Here is a 15062-nt window from a genome sequence, read left to right as displayed (position 1 = left end):
ATTTCTGGCTATTAGAGGGAAAGTCTCCCGGACTGATTCCTGGGCTGACAGGACAGATGTATGAAGAGAGACTGGGTGGATAAGGACTATCTCCACTAGAATTGAGGAACATGATGAGGGATCTCACGGACGCCTCGAACAGAGCAGATGCAGGAAAAACGTTCCTGATGACTGGGCAGTCCAGGACCAGGGGTCACCGACTCATGAGACAGGCTGGGCCATTTAGGGCTGAGATGGAGGAGAAATGAGAGTGGGGGAGCCTGTGCGGGGGGTCTCTGCTACAGAAAGCAGCCGAAGCGTAAACACTGAATATTTCCAAGATGGAGTTGGATACAGTTATAGAGTCATATGGTCATACAGCAGGGAAATAGACCCTTCGGCCCAACCAGTCCATGCTGACCCTAATTCCAAACTAAACCAGTCCCACCTGTCTGCTCCTGGTCCATATCCCCCCAAACCTTTCTTCATGCATGGACTTATCCAAACGTCTTTTAAGTTTGTAACTGTACCCATGGTTCATCTGGAATTCATCCCACACATTAACCACGCTCTGCGGGAAACAAACCGCCCCTCTTCCCTCTCTCACCTTACAAAAATGCCCACCCCCCCCCCCCCCATCTTGAAATCCCCTACCCACCCAGAGAAAAGGCACCTGCCATTGACCTTATCGATACCCCTCACCATTCGGTAAACCCCCATAAGGTCAGCCCTCTTCCAGAGAAAGAAGACCCAGCCTAACCACCCAGCTTCTCTTGCCAACTCAATCCCTCCATTCCCGGCACCATCCGGAGAAACCTCTTCCGAACCCTCTCCAGTTTAATCATGTCCTGCCTGTAACAGAAGTGGAGACAGAATCCCAGAAGGGGGCCCCACCAATGTCCGATAAAACCTCAACACAACGTCTCAACCCCAATACTCAAAGGGCTGAGCAATGAAGGTGAAAGTGAGGACTGCAGATGCTGGAGATAAGAGTCACGATCAGAGTGGGGCTGGAAAAGCGCAGCAGGTCAGGCAGCAATCCGAGGAGCAGGAGTATCGACGTTTCGGGCGAAAGCCCTTCATCGGGAAATCAGCAATGAAGGAGAGTGTGCTAAACGCCATCTTAACCGCCCTGTCTATATGGGACACAAACTTCAGAGAACGATGTCCCTGAACCCCTCGGTCTCTCTGGTCTACAACACCCTACTTTTAATTGTAAGGCCTGCATTTGTGTGTTTTACCAAAACGCATTGATCTAAATTCAACTCCATCTGCCACTCCTCAGCCCACTGACCCCCGAGCTCCCTTTGTAGCCGGAGCTCACCGATTTCACTGTCCACAATGCCACCAATTTTCAGAAACGTTGATTGCTCTTTTGGGAGTGTTTGGAGAGAAGGGTCAGACAAGGTCACCCATGTATAACCGACAGGAGAAAACAATCTCAGAGGAAAATGAAGCAGTGGATGCAGATGCTTTCAGTATTTCCAAGGGAGAGAGAGAGATAGACGTTCTGGATGTAGGTTAGCTCACTGAGCTGGAAGGTTCATTTCCAGACGTTTCGTCACCCTACAAGGTAACATCTTCAGTGAGCCTTTGGTGAAGCGCTGCTGATAATTCCTGCTTTCCAGTTATATGTTTGGGTTTCTTTGGGTGGGCAATGTCATTTCTTGTGGCGATGTCATTTCCTGTGGTGAAGTCAATTCCTGTTCCTTTTCTCAGGGGGTGGTAGATGGGGCCTAACTCGATGTGTTTGTTGATAGAGTTCCGGTTGGAATGCCATGCTGCAAGGAATTCTCGTGCGTGTCTCTGTATTGACAAAGGTTATCGGGGAGGGGGGAACGCAGCACTGAGGAGTTGAGGTTTCGATGAGATCATGGCCATTAGTGACCCTGATGATGGGGGTTTGATGGTTTCCCTCCCGGAGGGCCATTAGTGACCCTGATGATGGGGGTTTGATGGTTTCCCTCCCTCTCTGAGGGCCATTAGTGACCCTGATGATGGGGGTTTGATGGTTTCCCTCCCTGAGGGCCATTAGTGACCCTGATGATGGGGGTTTGATGGTTTCCCTCCCTCCCTGAGGGCCATTAGTGACCCTGATGATGGGGGTTTGGTGGTTTCCCTCCCTCCCTGAGGGCCATTAGTGACCCTGATGATGGGGGTTTGATGGTTTCCCTCCCTCCCTGAGGGCCATTAGTGACCCTGATGATGGGGGTTTGATGGTTTCCCTCCCGGAGGGCCATTAGTGACCCTGATGATGGGGGTTTGATGGTTTCCCTCCCTCCCTGAGGGCCATTAGTGACCCTGATGATGGGGGTTTGATGGTTTCCCTCCCTGAGGGCCATTAGTGACCCTGATAATGGGGGTTTGATGGTCTCCCTCCCTCCCGGAGGGCCATTAGTGACCCTGATGATGGGGGTTTGATGGTTTCCCTCCCTGAGGGCCATTAGTGACCCTGATGATGGGGGTTTGATGGTTTCCCTCCCTCCCTGAGGGCCATTAGTGACCCTGATGATGGGGGTTTGATGGTTTCCCTCCCTGAGGGCCATTAGTGACCCTGATGATGGGGGTTTGATGGTCTCCCTCCCTCCCTGAGGGCCATTAGTGACCCTGATGATGGGGGTTTGATGGTTTCCCTCCCTCCCTGAGGGCCATTAGTGACCCTGATGATGGGGGTTTGATGGTTTCCCTCCCTCCCTGAGGGCCATTAGTGACCCTGATGATGGGGGTTGGATGGTTTCCCTCCCTGAGGGCCATTAGTGACCCTGATGATGGGGGTTTGATGGTCTCCCTCCCTCCCTGAGGGCCATTAGTGACCCTGATGATGGGGGTTTGATGGTTTCCCTCCCTCCCTGAGGGCCATTAGTGACCCTGATGATGGGGGTTTGATGGTTTCCCTCCCTCCCTGAGGGCCATTAGTGACCCTGATGATGGGGGTTTGATGGTTTCCCTCCCTGAGGGCCATTAGTGACCCTGATGATGGGGGTTTGGTGGTTTCCCTCCCTCCCTGAGGGCCATTAGTGACCCTGATGATGGGGGTTTGATGGTCTCCCTCCCTGAGGGCCATTAGTGACCCTGATGATGGGGGTTTGATGGTCTCCCTCCCTGAGGGCCATTAGTGACCCTGATGATGGGGGTTTGATGGTTTCCCTCCCTCCCTGAGGGCCATTAGTGACCCTGATGATGGGGGTTTGATGGTCTCCCTCCCTCCCTGAGGGCCATTAGTGACCCTGATGATGGGGGTTTGATGGTCTCCCTCCCTCCCTGAGGGCCATTAGTGGCCCTGATGATGGGGGTTTGATGGTCTCCCTCCCTGAGGGTCATTAGTGGCCCTGATGATGGGGGTTTGATGGTCTCCCTCCCTGAGGGCCATTAGTGACCCTGATGATGGGGGTTTGATGGTCTCCCTCCCTCCCTGAGGGCCATTAGTGACCCTGATGATGGGGGTTTGATGGTTTCCCTCCCTCCCTGAGGGCCATTAGTGACCCTGATGATGGGGGTTTGATGGTCTCCCTCCCTCCCTGAGGGCCATTAGTGACCCTGATGATGGGGGTTTGATGGTTTCCCTCCCTGAGGGCCATTAGTGACCCTGATGATGGGGGTTTGATGGTCTCCCTCCCTCCCTGAGGGCCATTAGTGACCCTGATGATGGGGGTTTGATGGTCTCCCTCCCTCCCTGAGGGCCATTAGTGACCCTGATGATGGGGGTTTGATGGTCTCCCTCCCTCCCTGAGGGCCATTAGTGACCCTGATGATGGGGGTTTGATGGTCTCCCTCCCTGAGGGCCATTAGTGACCCTGATGATGGGGGTTTGATGGTCTCCCTCCCTCCCTGAGGGCCATTAGTGACCCTGATGATGGGGGTTTGATGGTCTCCCTCCCTCCCTGAGGGCCATTAGTGACCCTGATGATGGGGGTTTGATGGTCTCCCTCCCTCCCTGAGGGCCATTAGTGACCCTGATGATGGGGGTTTGATGGTCTCCCTCCCTCCCTGAGGGCCATTAGTGACCCTGATGGTGGGGGTTTGATGGTCTCCCTCCCTCCCTGAGGGCCATTAGTGACCCTGATGATGGGGGTTTGATGGTCTCCCTCCCTCCCTGAGGGCCATTAGTGACCCTGATGATGGGGGTTTGATGGTCTCCCTCCCTCCCTGAGGGCCATTAGTGACCCTGATGGTGGGGGTTTGATGGTTTCCCTCCCTGAGGGCCATTAGTGACCCTGATGATGGGGGTTTGATGGTCTCCCTCCCTGAGGGCCATTAGTGACCCTGATGATGGGGGTTTGATGGTCTCCCTCCCTGTGGGCCATTAGTGACCCTGATGGTGGGGGTTTGGTGGTCTCCCTCCCTCCCTGAGGGCCATTAGTGACCCTGATGATGGGGGTTTGGTGGTTTGTTTAACCAGGGAGGGCAGCAGTTGCCAAGATCATGGCACTGTGGCGGGCCCTGCTCTTCAGAAGGGCGGGAAAATGACTCGTAGGACAATAGTCATAGGGGATTCTATTGTGAGGGGAGTAGATAGGTGGTTCTGTGGCTGAAAACAGGACTCCTGGATGGTATGTTGCCTCCCAGGTGCTCGGGTCAGGGATGTCACCGATCAGCTGCAGAGCATTCTAAAAGGGGAGGGTGAACAGCCAGTTGTCTTGGTGCGTATAGGCACCAACGATAGAAGTAGAAAACGAGATGAGGTCCTGAAAGCAGAATTCAGGGAGCTTGGAGAGAAGTTAAAGAGGAGGATCTCAAAGGTAGTGATCTTGGGATTACTACCAGAGCCACGTGCTAGCCAACGTAGAAATGAAAAAGATAGGCAGGATGAAGATGTGGCTTGAGAGATGGTGTAGGAGGGAGGGGTTCAGATTTGTTGGACATTGGGACTGGTTCTGGGGAAGGTGGGACTATTACAAAAGGGACGATCTACATCTGAACCAGACAGGAACCAAAGTCCTTGGCAGGAGTTTTTGCTACTGCTCTCGGGCGGTTTTAAACTAATGTGGCAGGGGCCTGGGGACCAGAAGAGAAAACAAGTAGGCAGCGAGGTGGAGACTGGAGACTGTAAGAATCATGTAGGTAGCATTAATAAAGGGAAGAGTAGGCAGGGAGCAGATGAGCGCAAAAGAACTGGTGGCCTGAAATGCATCTATTTTAATGCAAGGAGCATAGTGTGTAAGGCAGATGAACTTAGGGCTTGGATTGGTGCCTGGGAGTATGAAGTTATTGCAGTCACAGGGACTTGGTTGAAGGAAGGGCAGGATGATTGGCAACTAAATGTTCCAGGATATAGACGCTTCAGACAGGAACAGGGTGGGAAGTAAAAGGGGGGGGTGGAGTTGCGTTGCTGGTCAGGGATGATATCACGGCTGTGCTTAAGGAGGGCACTATGGAGGCCTTGGGCAGTGAGGCATTATGGGTGGAGCTGAGAAATAAGAAGGGTACAGTTACATTGTTGGGGCTGTATTACAGGCCTCCCAACAGTGAGGGTGAGGTAGAAGAACAAATTATGGTAAACTGATTATGGAAAGATGTGGAGGCAATAGGGTGGTGGTGAGGGGAGATTTTAATTTTCCCAACATTGACTGGGATACACTTAGCGTCAGAGGTCTGGGTGGGGTGGAACTTGTAAGAAGCATCCAGGATTAGTTTTCTAGAGCAGTATGTCAATAATCCAACGAGGGAAGGGGCCATATTCGACCTGGTGTTGGGGAATGAGCCAGGCCAGGTGGGAGAAGTTGCAGTGGGGGATTTCTTTGGGAACAGTGATCACAATTCTGTAAGTTTCAGAATATTTGTAGATAAAGATGACACTGGTCCTAAGGGAAGTGTACTAAACTGGGCCAAGGCCAATTATATGAAAATTAGGCAGGAGCTCGGAAATGTGGATTGGACACAGCTATTTGAAGGGAAGTCCACATTTAAGATGTGGAAGGCTTTGAAAGATAGTGCAGGATAGGCGTGTCCCGTGGAAGGCAAAGGATAGGAAGGGCAAGATTCGTGAACCGTGGATGACAGGAGAAATTGTACGACTAGCCAAGAGGAAAAGGGAAGCGTACATAAGGTCCAGGCAGCTAAGAACGGAACAGGCCCTGGAGGAATATCGGAAGAGTAGGACAAGTCTTAAATGAGGAATCAAGCAGGCTAAAAGGGGTCATGAAATAACTTTAGCGAGCAGAATTAAGGAGAATCCCAAAGCATTTTATTCTTATATAAGAAGCAAGCAGGTAACTCGAGAAAGGATTGGTTCAGAGCTGAAAAATGTGTTGCTGGAAAAACACAGCAGGTCAGGCAGCATCCAAGGAGCGGGAGAATCGACATTTCAGGCATGAGCCCTTCTTCAGGAATGAGGAGGGTGTGCCAAGCAGGCCAAGATAAAAGGTAGGGAGGAGGGACTTGGGGGAGGGGCGTTGGGAATGAGGTTAAGGAGGTGAAGGAGGTCAAGGTGAGGGTGATAGGCCGGAGAGGGGGTGGGGGCGGAGAGGTCGGGAAGAAGATTGCAGGTTAGGAAGGCGGTGCTGAGTTCGAGGGTTGGGACTGAGACAAGGTGGGGGGAGGGGAAATGAGGAAGCTGGAGAAATCTGAGTTCATCCCTTGTGGTTGGAGGGTTCCTAGGCGGAAGATGAGGCGCTCTTCCTCCAACCGTTGTGTTGCTATGGTCTGGCGATGGAGGAGTCCAAGGACCTGCATGTCCTTGGTGGAGTGGGAGGGGGAGTTAAAGTGTTGGGCTACGGGGTGGTTGGGTTGGTTGGTCCGGGTGTCCCAGAGGTGTTCTCTGAAACGTTCCGCAAGTAGCCGGCCTGTCTCCCCAATATAGAGGAGGCCACATTGGGTGCAGAGGATGCAATAGATGATGTGTGTGGAGGTGCAGGTGAATTTGTGACGGATATGGAAGTGTCCCTTGGGGCCTTGGAGGGAAGTGAGGGGGGAGGTGTGGGCGCAAGTCTTGCACCTCCTGCGGTTGCAGGGGAAGGTGCCGGGAGTGGAGGTTGGGTTGGTGGGGGGTGTGGATCTGACAAGGGAGTCGCGGAGGGAGTGGTCTCTACGGAAAGCTGATAGGGGAGGGGAGGGAAATATATCCTTGGTGGTGGGGTCCTTTTGGAGGTGGCGGAAATGACGGTGGATGATGCGCTGTACATGGAGGTTGGTGGGGTGGTAGGTGAGGACCAGTGGGGTTCTGTCCTGTTGGCGGTTGGAGGGGCGGGGCTCAAGGGCGGAGGAGCGGGAAGTGGAAGAGATGCGGTGGAGGGCATCGTCGACCACGTCGGGGGGGAAATTGCGGTCCTTGAAGAAGGAGGCCATCTGGGTTGTGCGTTTTTGGAACTGGTCCTCCTGGGAACAGATGCGGCGGAGTCGAAGGAATTGGGAGAATGGGATGGCGTTTTTACAGGGGGCAGGATGGGAGGAGGTGTAGTCCAGGTAGCTGTGGGAGTCAGTCGGTTTGTAGTAGATGTCCGTGTCGATTCGGTCGCCTGAGATAGAAATAGAGAGGTCGAGGAAGGGGAGGGAGGAATCTGAGACTGTCCAGGTGAATTTGAGGTCGGGGTGGAAGGTGTTGGTGAAGTGGATGAACTGTTCAACCTCCTCGTGGGAGCACGAGGTAGCGCCGATACAGTCATCGATGTAGCGGAGGAAAAGGTGGGGGATGGTGCCAGTGTAGCTGCGGAAGATGGATTGTTCCACATACCCTACGAAGAGGCAGGCATAGCTGGGGCCCATGCGGGTGCCCATGGCTACTCCTTTCGTTTGGAGGAAGTGGGAGGATTGGAAAGAGAAGTTGTTCAGGGTGAGGACCAGTTCAGTCAGTCGAAGGAGGGTGTCAGTGGAAGGGTACTGGTCGGTACGGCGGGAAAGGAAGAAGTGGAGGGCTTTGAGTCCTTCGTGATGGGGGATGGAGGTGTACAGGGACTGGATGTCCATGCTGAAGATAAGGCATTGGGGACCGGGGAAGCGAAAATCATGGAGCAGGTGGAGGGCATGGGTGGTGTCCCGAACGTAGGTGGGGAGTTCTTGGACTAAGGGGGACAGGACCGTGTCGAGGTACGCAGAGATGAGTTCGGTGGGACAGGAGCAGGCTGAGACAATGGGTCGGCCGGGGCAGTCAGGTTTGTGGATTTTGGGCAGGAGGTAGAAGCGGGAGGTGCGGGGTTGTGGGACTATGAGGTTGGAGGCGGTGGATGGGAGATCCCCTGAGGGGGTGAGGTTATGGACGGTCTGGGAGATGATGGTTTGGTGTTGGGGGGTGGGGTCATGGTCAAGGGGGCAGTAGGAGGAGGTATCTGCGAGCTGGCGTTTGGCCTCAGCGGTGTAGAGGTCGGTGCGCCAAACTACTACCGCGCCTCCCTTGTCTGCTGGTTTGATAGTGAGGTTGGGGTTGCAACGGAGGGAGTGGAGGGCTGCACGTTCCGAGGGTGAGAGGTTGGAGTGGGTGAGAGGGGTGGAGAGGTTGAGGCGGTTAATGTCGCGGCGGCAGTTGGCTATGAAGAGATTGAGGGCGGGTAAGAGGCCAGCACGGGGTGTCCAGGTGGATGGGGTAGGTTGGAGGCGGGAGAAGGGGCCGTCAGAGGGTGGGCGCGAATCCTGGTCGGAGAAGTAGGCGCGGAGGCGAAGGCGGTGGAAGAATTGTTCGATGTCTCGCCGCGTGTTGGACTCGTTAATCCGAGAGCGTAGGGAGATGAAGGTGAGGCCTCTGCTGAGGACTGATCGTTCATCCTCAGAGAGGGGGAGGTCTGGAGGGAGGGTGAAAACACGGCAGGGCGGGGAGCTAGCCAGGTCCGAGCTCCCAGCCCTGCCATATTTTGACCATCCCTCCTCAGTAGCAGCAGTGTGTACCAGCTACAGGACCCACCGCAGAAACTCACCAAAGACCCTCAGGCAGCACCTTCCCAACCCACGGCCACTTCCACCCAGAAGGACAGGTACTTGGGAACACCACCAGCTGCAGGTTCCCCTCCCAGCCACTCACCGCCCAATATATCGGGCGTTCCTTCAGAGTCGTTGGATCAGAATCCCGGAATTCCCTCCCTGCAGCATCGTGGGACAACCCACAGCAAGTGGACTCCAGCAATTCAAGATAACAGCTTCACCCCCACCTTCACAAGGGGCAACTAGGGATTGGCTATCAATGCTAGCCCAGCCAACGATACCCAAGTCTCACAAAAGTCTCGAAAAACATTGAAGCCTCTGTATTTCAGCAATTGGTATTGGAATCAGTTCAAACGGCCGATTCCCGGCAAGTTGAATTGTCAAGGATCACGAAACAGGTTAGGCCTCTACTCATTCAGGTTTTGAAGAACGGGAGGTGATATTTCTTACTTTCATGCTTACTGAGATGTGCAAGATTCTGAGGGAGTCATGACGAGGTAGATACGGAGATATTTCCAACAGTAGGAGAGACTCAAACCAGAGGTGGGAGTTACAGAATAAGGGGACACTCATTTCAGATTCCTCCTCCCAGAGGGCACTGAAATGGCTGGAATTCTCTGCCCTGGACGGTCATGGAGGCTAGATCACTGCAAGTGTTTAAAGGCGAGGTCAATGGGTTTGTGAAATGTCAGGGAGTTGAGAGCAGACCAGATAGCTTATGATCTTGTTAAATGGTAGCTCAGGAACTGAGTCCTGGATGTATTTGTACAAGGATCGCAGACAGTCAGCACCGAGCTACAGACTATGTGAGGGCTGTTTGATCCAAGCCTACTGCAGGCCTCAGTCTCTGTGTGGGATGATGAGCTGTAGCCCTGCTATAGGCCTCAGTCTCTGTGAGGGATGATGAGCTGTAGCCCTGCTGTAGGCCTCAGTCTCTGTGTGGGATGATGAGCTGGGGCCCTGCTGTGAGCCTCAGTCTCTGTGTGGGATGATGAGCTGGGGCCCTGCTGTAGGCCTCAGTCCCTGTGTGGGATGATGAGCTGTAGCCCTGCTGTGGGCCTCAGTCTCTGTGTGGGATGATGAGCTGGGGCCCTGCTGTAGGCCTCAGTCCCTGTGTGGGATGATGAGCTGTAGGCCTCAGTCTCTGTGTGGGACGATGAGCTGTAGCCTTGCTGTAGGCCTCAGTCTCTGTGTGGGATGATCAGCTGTAGGCCTCAGTCTCTGTGTGGGATGATGAGCTGTAGCCCTGCTGTAGGCCTCAGTCTCTGTGTGGGAGGATGAGCTGTAGCCCTGCTGTAGGCCTCAGTCTCTGTGTGGGATGATCAGCTGTAGTCCTGCTGTAGGCCTCAGTCTCTGTGTGGGATGATCAGCTGTAGTCCTGCTGTAGGCCTCAGTCCCTGTGTGGGATGATGAGCTGTAGCCCTGAGTCTCTGTGTGGGATGATGAGCTGGGGCCCTGCTGTGGGCCTCAGTCTCTGTGTGGGATGATGAGCTGGGGCCCTGCTGTGGGCCTCAGTCCCTGTGTGGGATGATGAGCTGTAGTCCTGCTGTAGGCCTCAGTCTCTGTGTGGGACGATGAGCTGTAGCCTTGCTGTAGGCCTCAGTCTCTGTGTGGGATGATCAGCTGTAGTCCTGCTGTAGGCCTCAGTCTCTGTGTGGGATGATGAGCTGTAGCCCTGCTGTAGGCCTCAGTCTCTGTGTGGGAGGATGAGCTGTAGCCCTGCTGTAGGCCTCAGTCTCTGTGTGGGATGATCAGCTGTAGTCCTGCTGTAGGCCTCAGTCTCTGTGTGGGATGATCAGCTGTAGTCCTGCTGTAGGCCTCAGTCCCTGTGTGGGATGATGAGCTGTAGCCCTGCTGTGGGCCTCAGTCTCTGTGTGGGATGATGAGCTGGGGCCCTGCTGTAGGTCTCAGTCTCTGTGTGGGATGATCAGCTGTCGTCTTGCTGTAGGCCTCAGTCTCTGTGTGGGATGATGAGCTGTAGCCCTGCTGTAGGCCTCAGTCTCTGTGAGGGATGATGAGCTGTAGCCCTGCTGTAGGCCTCAGTCTCTGTGTGGGATGATGAGCTGGGGCCTGCTGTAGTCCTCAGTCTCTGTGTGGGATGATGAGATGGGGCCTGCTGTAGGCCTCAGTCTCTGTGAGGGATGATGAGCTGAGGCCCTGCTGTGGGCCTCAGTCTCTGTGTGGGATGATGAGCTGGGGCCCTGCTGTGGGCCTCAGTCTCTGTGTGGGATGATGAGCTGGGGCCTGCTGTAGTCCTCAGTCTCTGTGTGGGATGATGAGCTGTGGCCTGCTGTAGGCCTCATTCTCTGTGTGGGATGATGAGCCCTGCTGTAGGCCTCAGTCTCTGTGTGGGATGATGAGCCCTGCTGTAGGCCTCAGTCTCTGTGTGGGAGGATGAGCTGGCACCTGCTGTAGGCCTCAGTCTCTGTGCGGGATGATGAGCTGGCGCCTGCTGTAGGCCTCAGTCTCTGTGCGGGATGATGAGCTGGGGCCTGCTGTAGGCCTCAGTCTCTGTGTGGGAGGATGAGCTGGCGCCTGCTGTAGGCCTCAGTCTCTGTGTGGGAGGATGAGCTGGCGCCTGCTGTAGGCCTTAGTCTCTGTGCGGGATGATGAGCTGGGGCCTGCTGTAGGCCTCAGTCTCTGTGTGGGATGATGAGCTGGGGCCCTGCTGTAGGCCTCAGTCTCTGTGTGGGATGATGAGCTGGGGCCCTGCTGTAGGCCTCAGTCCCTGTGTGGGATGATGAGCTGGGGCCTGCTGTAGGCCTCAGTCTCTGTGTGGGATGATGAGCTGGGGCCCTGCTGTAGGCCTCAGTCCCTGTGTGGGATGATGAGCTGTAGCCCTGCTGTAGGCCTCAGTCTCTGTGTGGGATGATGAGCTGTAGCCCTGCTGTAGGCCTCAGTCTCTGTGTGGTAGGATGAGCTGTAGCCCTGCTGTAGGCCTCAGTCTCTGTGTGGGATGATGAGCTGTAGCCCTGCTGTAGGCCTCAGTCTCTGTGTGGGATGATGAGCTGTAGGCCTCAGTCTCTGTGCGGGATGATGAGCTGTAGCCCTGCTGTAGGCCTCAGTCTCTGTGTGGTAGGATGAGCTGTAGCCCTGCTGTAGGCCTCAGTCTCTGTGTGGGATGATGAGCTGTAGCCCTGCTGTAGGCCTCAGTCTCTGTGTGGGATGATGAGCTGTAGCCCTGCTGTAGGCCTCAGTCTCTGTGTGGGATGATGAGCTGGGCCCTGCTGTAGGCCTCAGTCTCTGTGTGGGATGATGAGCTGTAGCCCTGCTGTAGGCCTCAGTCTCTGTGTGGGATGATGAGCTGTAGCCCTGCTGTAGGCCTCAGTCCCTGTGTGGGATGATGAGCTGGGCCCTGCTGTAGGCCTCAGTCTCTGTGTGGGAGGATGAGCTGTAGCCCTGCTGTAGGCCTCAGTCTCTGTGTGGGATGATGAGCTGTAGCCCTGCTGTAGGCCTCAGTCTCTGTGTGGGATGATGAGCTGGGCCCTGCTGTAGGCCTCAGTCTCTGTGAGGGATGATGAGCTGTAGCCCTGCTGTAGGCCTCAGTCTCTGTGTGGTAGGATGAGCTGGGGCCCTGCTGTAGGCCTCAGTCTCTGTGTGGGATGATGAGCTGGGCCCTGCTGTAGGCCTCAGTCTCTGTGTGGGATGATGAGCTGGGGCCCTGCTGTAGGCCTCAGTCTCTGTGTGGGATGATGAGCTGTAGCCCTGCTGTAGGCCTCAGTCTCTGTGTGGTAGGATGAGCTGTAGCCCTGCTGTAGGCCTCAGTCTCTGTGTGGGATGATGAGCTGTAGCCCTGCTGTAGGCCTCAGTCTCTGTGTGGGATGATGAGCTGTAGCCCTGCTGTAGGCCTCAGTCTCTGTGTGGGATGATGAGCTGTAGCCCTGCTGTAGGCCTCAGTCTCTGTGTGGGATAATGAGCTGGGCCCTGCTGTAGGCCTCAGTCTCTGTGTGGGATGATGAGCTGGGCCCTGCTGTAGGCCTCAGTCTCTGTGTGGGATGATGAGCTGGGGCCCTGCTGTAGGCCTCAGTCTCTGTGTGGGATAATGAGCTGGGCCCTGCTGTAGGCCTCAGTCTCTGTGTGGGATGATGAGCTGGGCCCTGCTGTAGGCCTCAGTCTCTGTGTGGGATGATGAGCTGTAGCCCTGCTGTAGGCCTCAGTCTCTGTGTGGGATGATGAGCTGGGGCCTGCTGTAGGCCTCAATGTATAGCTATAGCTGACCGTTAGGATGGGCACAAGAATCTTGTTCTTTCTTTCTAGAATAAATGAAATATACTCCCACTGTCCGATGCATTGATGCGACTGACCCAGAGAACTGTGTAAAGTTTTGACCCCCCATACCCCACCTTCGGCAGAATCTACCTGTTGCCCCATGCCTCTCTTTGGCATTACCCGGAGTGAAGTGGCCCAGTATTAACATCTTGCATTGATCAGAAACTCACCGGCCTCACCACCTCAACACCAGGTCAGAGGCTGGGAGCCCTGCAGTGTGTAACTCCCTCCCCACCCCCCCAGCCGGTCCCACCATTGGCAAGGCCCGGCTCAGGAGGGTGAGGGAATACTCCCCACTTGCCCCTGGATGGGGGCAGCTCCCACAACACTCGGGAAGCTCCTGGATTATCACTAACAGGCTCCTGGTTGGACGGTCCAGGGGCTGGGATTGCTAGGAGTGGGGACACTGTGTAGTACCCAGGACGGAGCGGGTTGGGGGGGGGGGGGGGGGGCACATGTCACGGGGTGTCGGGGTGTCACAGTGTCGGGGTGTCATGGTGATGGGGTGCTGCATTGCCACGTTGCTATGTTGCCCTGTTCCCATGTTACCGTGTCACCGCGTTGCCGTGTTATTACATTACCCTGTTACCGCGTTGCCGTGTTCCTGTGTTCCCGTGTTGCCGCGTTCCCATGTTGGCGTGTTCCTGTGTTGCCATGTTGCGGCGTGACCGTGTTGCCGTGTTCCTGTGTTACCGCGTTGCCATGTTGTGGCGTGACCGTGTTACCGCGTTGTCGTGTTACCGCGTTGCCGTGTTCCCGTGTCACCGCGTTGCCGTGTTATTACATTACCCTGTTACCGCGTTGCCGTGTTCCTGTGTTACCGCGTTGCCATGTTGTGGCGTGACCGTGTTACCGCGTTGTCGTGTTACCGCGTTGCCGTGTTCCCGTGTCACCGCGTTGCCGTGTTACCACGTTACCCTGTTACCGCGTTGCCATGTTCCTGTGTTACTTCATTGTCATGTTACCGCGTTGCTGAGTTGCTGCATTACTGTGTTGCCACGTTACTGCGTTATTCCCGTGTTGCTGTGTTACCGTGTTGCGACGTGACCACGTTGCCGTGTTCCCGCGTTGCCGTGTTGCGGTGAGACCCTGTTCACATGTTGCCGTGTTGCAGTGTTACCGCGTTGCCATGTTACTGCATTGCCGTGTTGCGGCGAGACCGTGTTCCCGTGTTCCCGTGTTCCTATGTTCCCGTGTTCCTGTGTTCCTGTGTTCCCGTGTTACCGCGTTGCCGTGTTGTGCCGTGACCGCGTTGCTATGTTACTGCGTTGTCGTGTTACCGTGTTGCCATGTTACTGCGTTGCAGTGTTGTGGCGTGGCCGTGTTGTGGCGTTGCCATGTTACTGCGTTGCTGTGTTGTGGCGTGGCCGTGTTGTGGCGTTGCCGTGTTGTGGCGTGGCCGTGTTGCATTTTGTGGCGTTGCCGTGTTGTGGCGTTGCCGTGTTGTGGCGTGGCCGTGTTGCCGTGTTGTGGCGTTGCCGTGTTGTGGCGTTGCCGTGTTGTGGTGTGGCCGTGTTGCCGTGTTGTGGCGTTGCCGTGTTGTGGCGTTGCCGTGTTGTGGTGTGGCCGTGTTGCCATGTTGTGGCGTTGCCGTGTTGTGGCGTGGCCGTGTTGTGGTGTGGCCGTGTTGCCGTGTTGTGGCGTTGCCGTGTTGTGGCGTTGCCGTGTTGTGGCGTGGCCGTGTTGTGGCGTGGCCGTGTTGTCGTGTTGTGGCGTGGCCGTGTTGTGGCGTGGCCGTGTTGCCGTGTTGTGGCGTTGCCGTGTTGTGGCGTGGCCGTGTTGCCGTGTTGTGGCGTGGCCGTGTTGTGGCGTGGCCGTGTTGTGGCGTGGCCGTGTTGCCGTGTTGTGGCGTTGCTGTATTGTGGCGTTGCCGTGTTGTGGCGTGGCCGTGTTGTGGCGTGGCCGTGTTGTGGCGTGGCCGTGTTGCCGTGTTGTGGCGTTGCTGTATTGTGGCGTTGCCGTGTTGT

The sequence above is a fragment of the Chiloscyllium plagiosum genome, unplaced genomic scaffold, assembly GCF_037043375.1.
Source record: "Chiloscyllium plagiosum isolate Xiang-an unplaced genomic scaffold, Cpla_swu_hap1 HiC_scaffold_38, whole genome shotgun sequence".
NCBI lineage: Eukaryota > Metazoa > Chordata > Chondrichthyes > Orectolobiformes > Hemiscylliidae > Chiloscyllium > Chiloscyllium plagiosum.
This window is presented reverse-complemented; position numbering follows the sequence as displayed.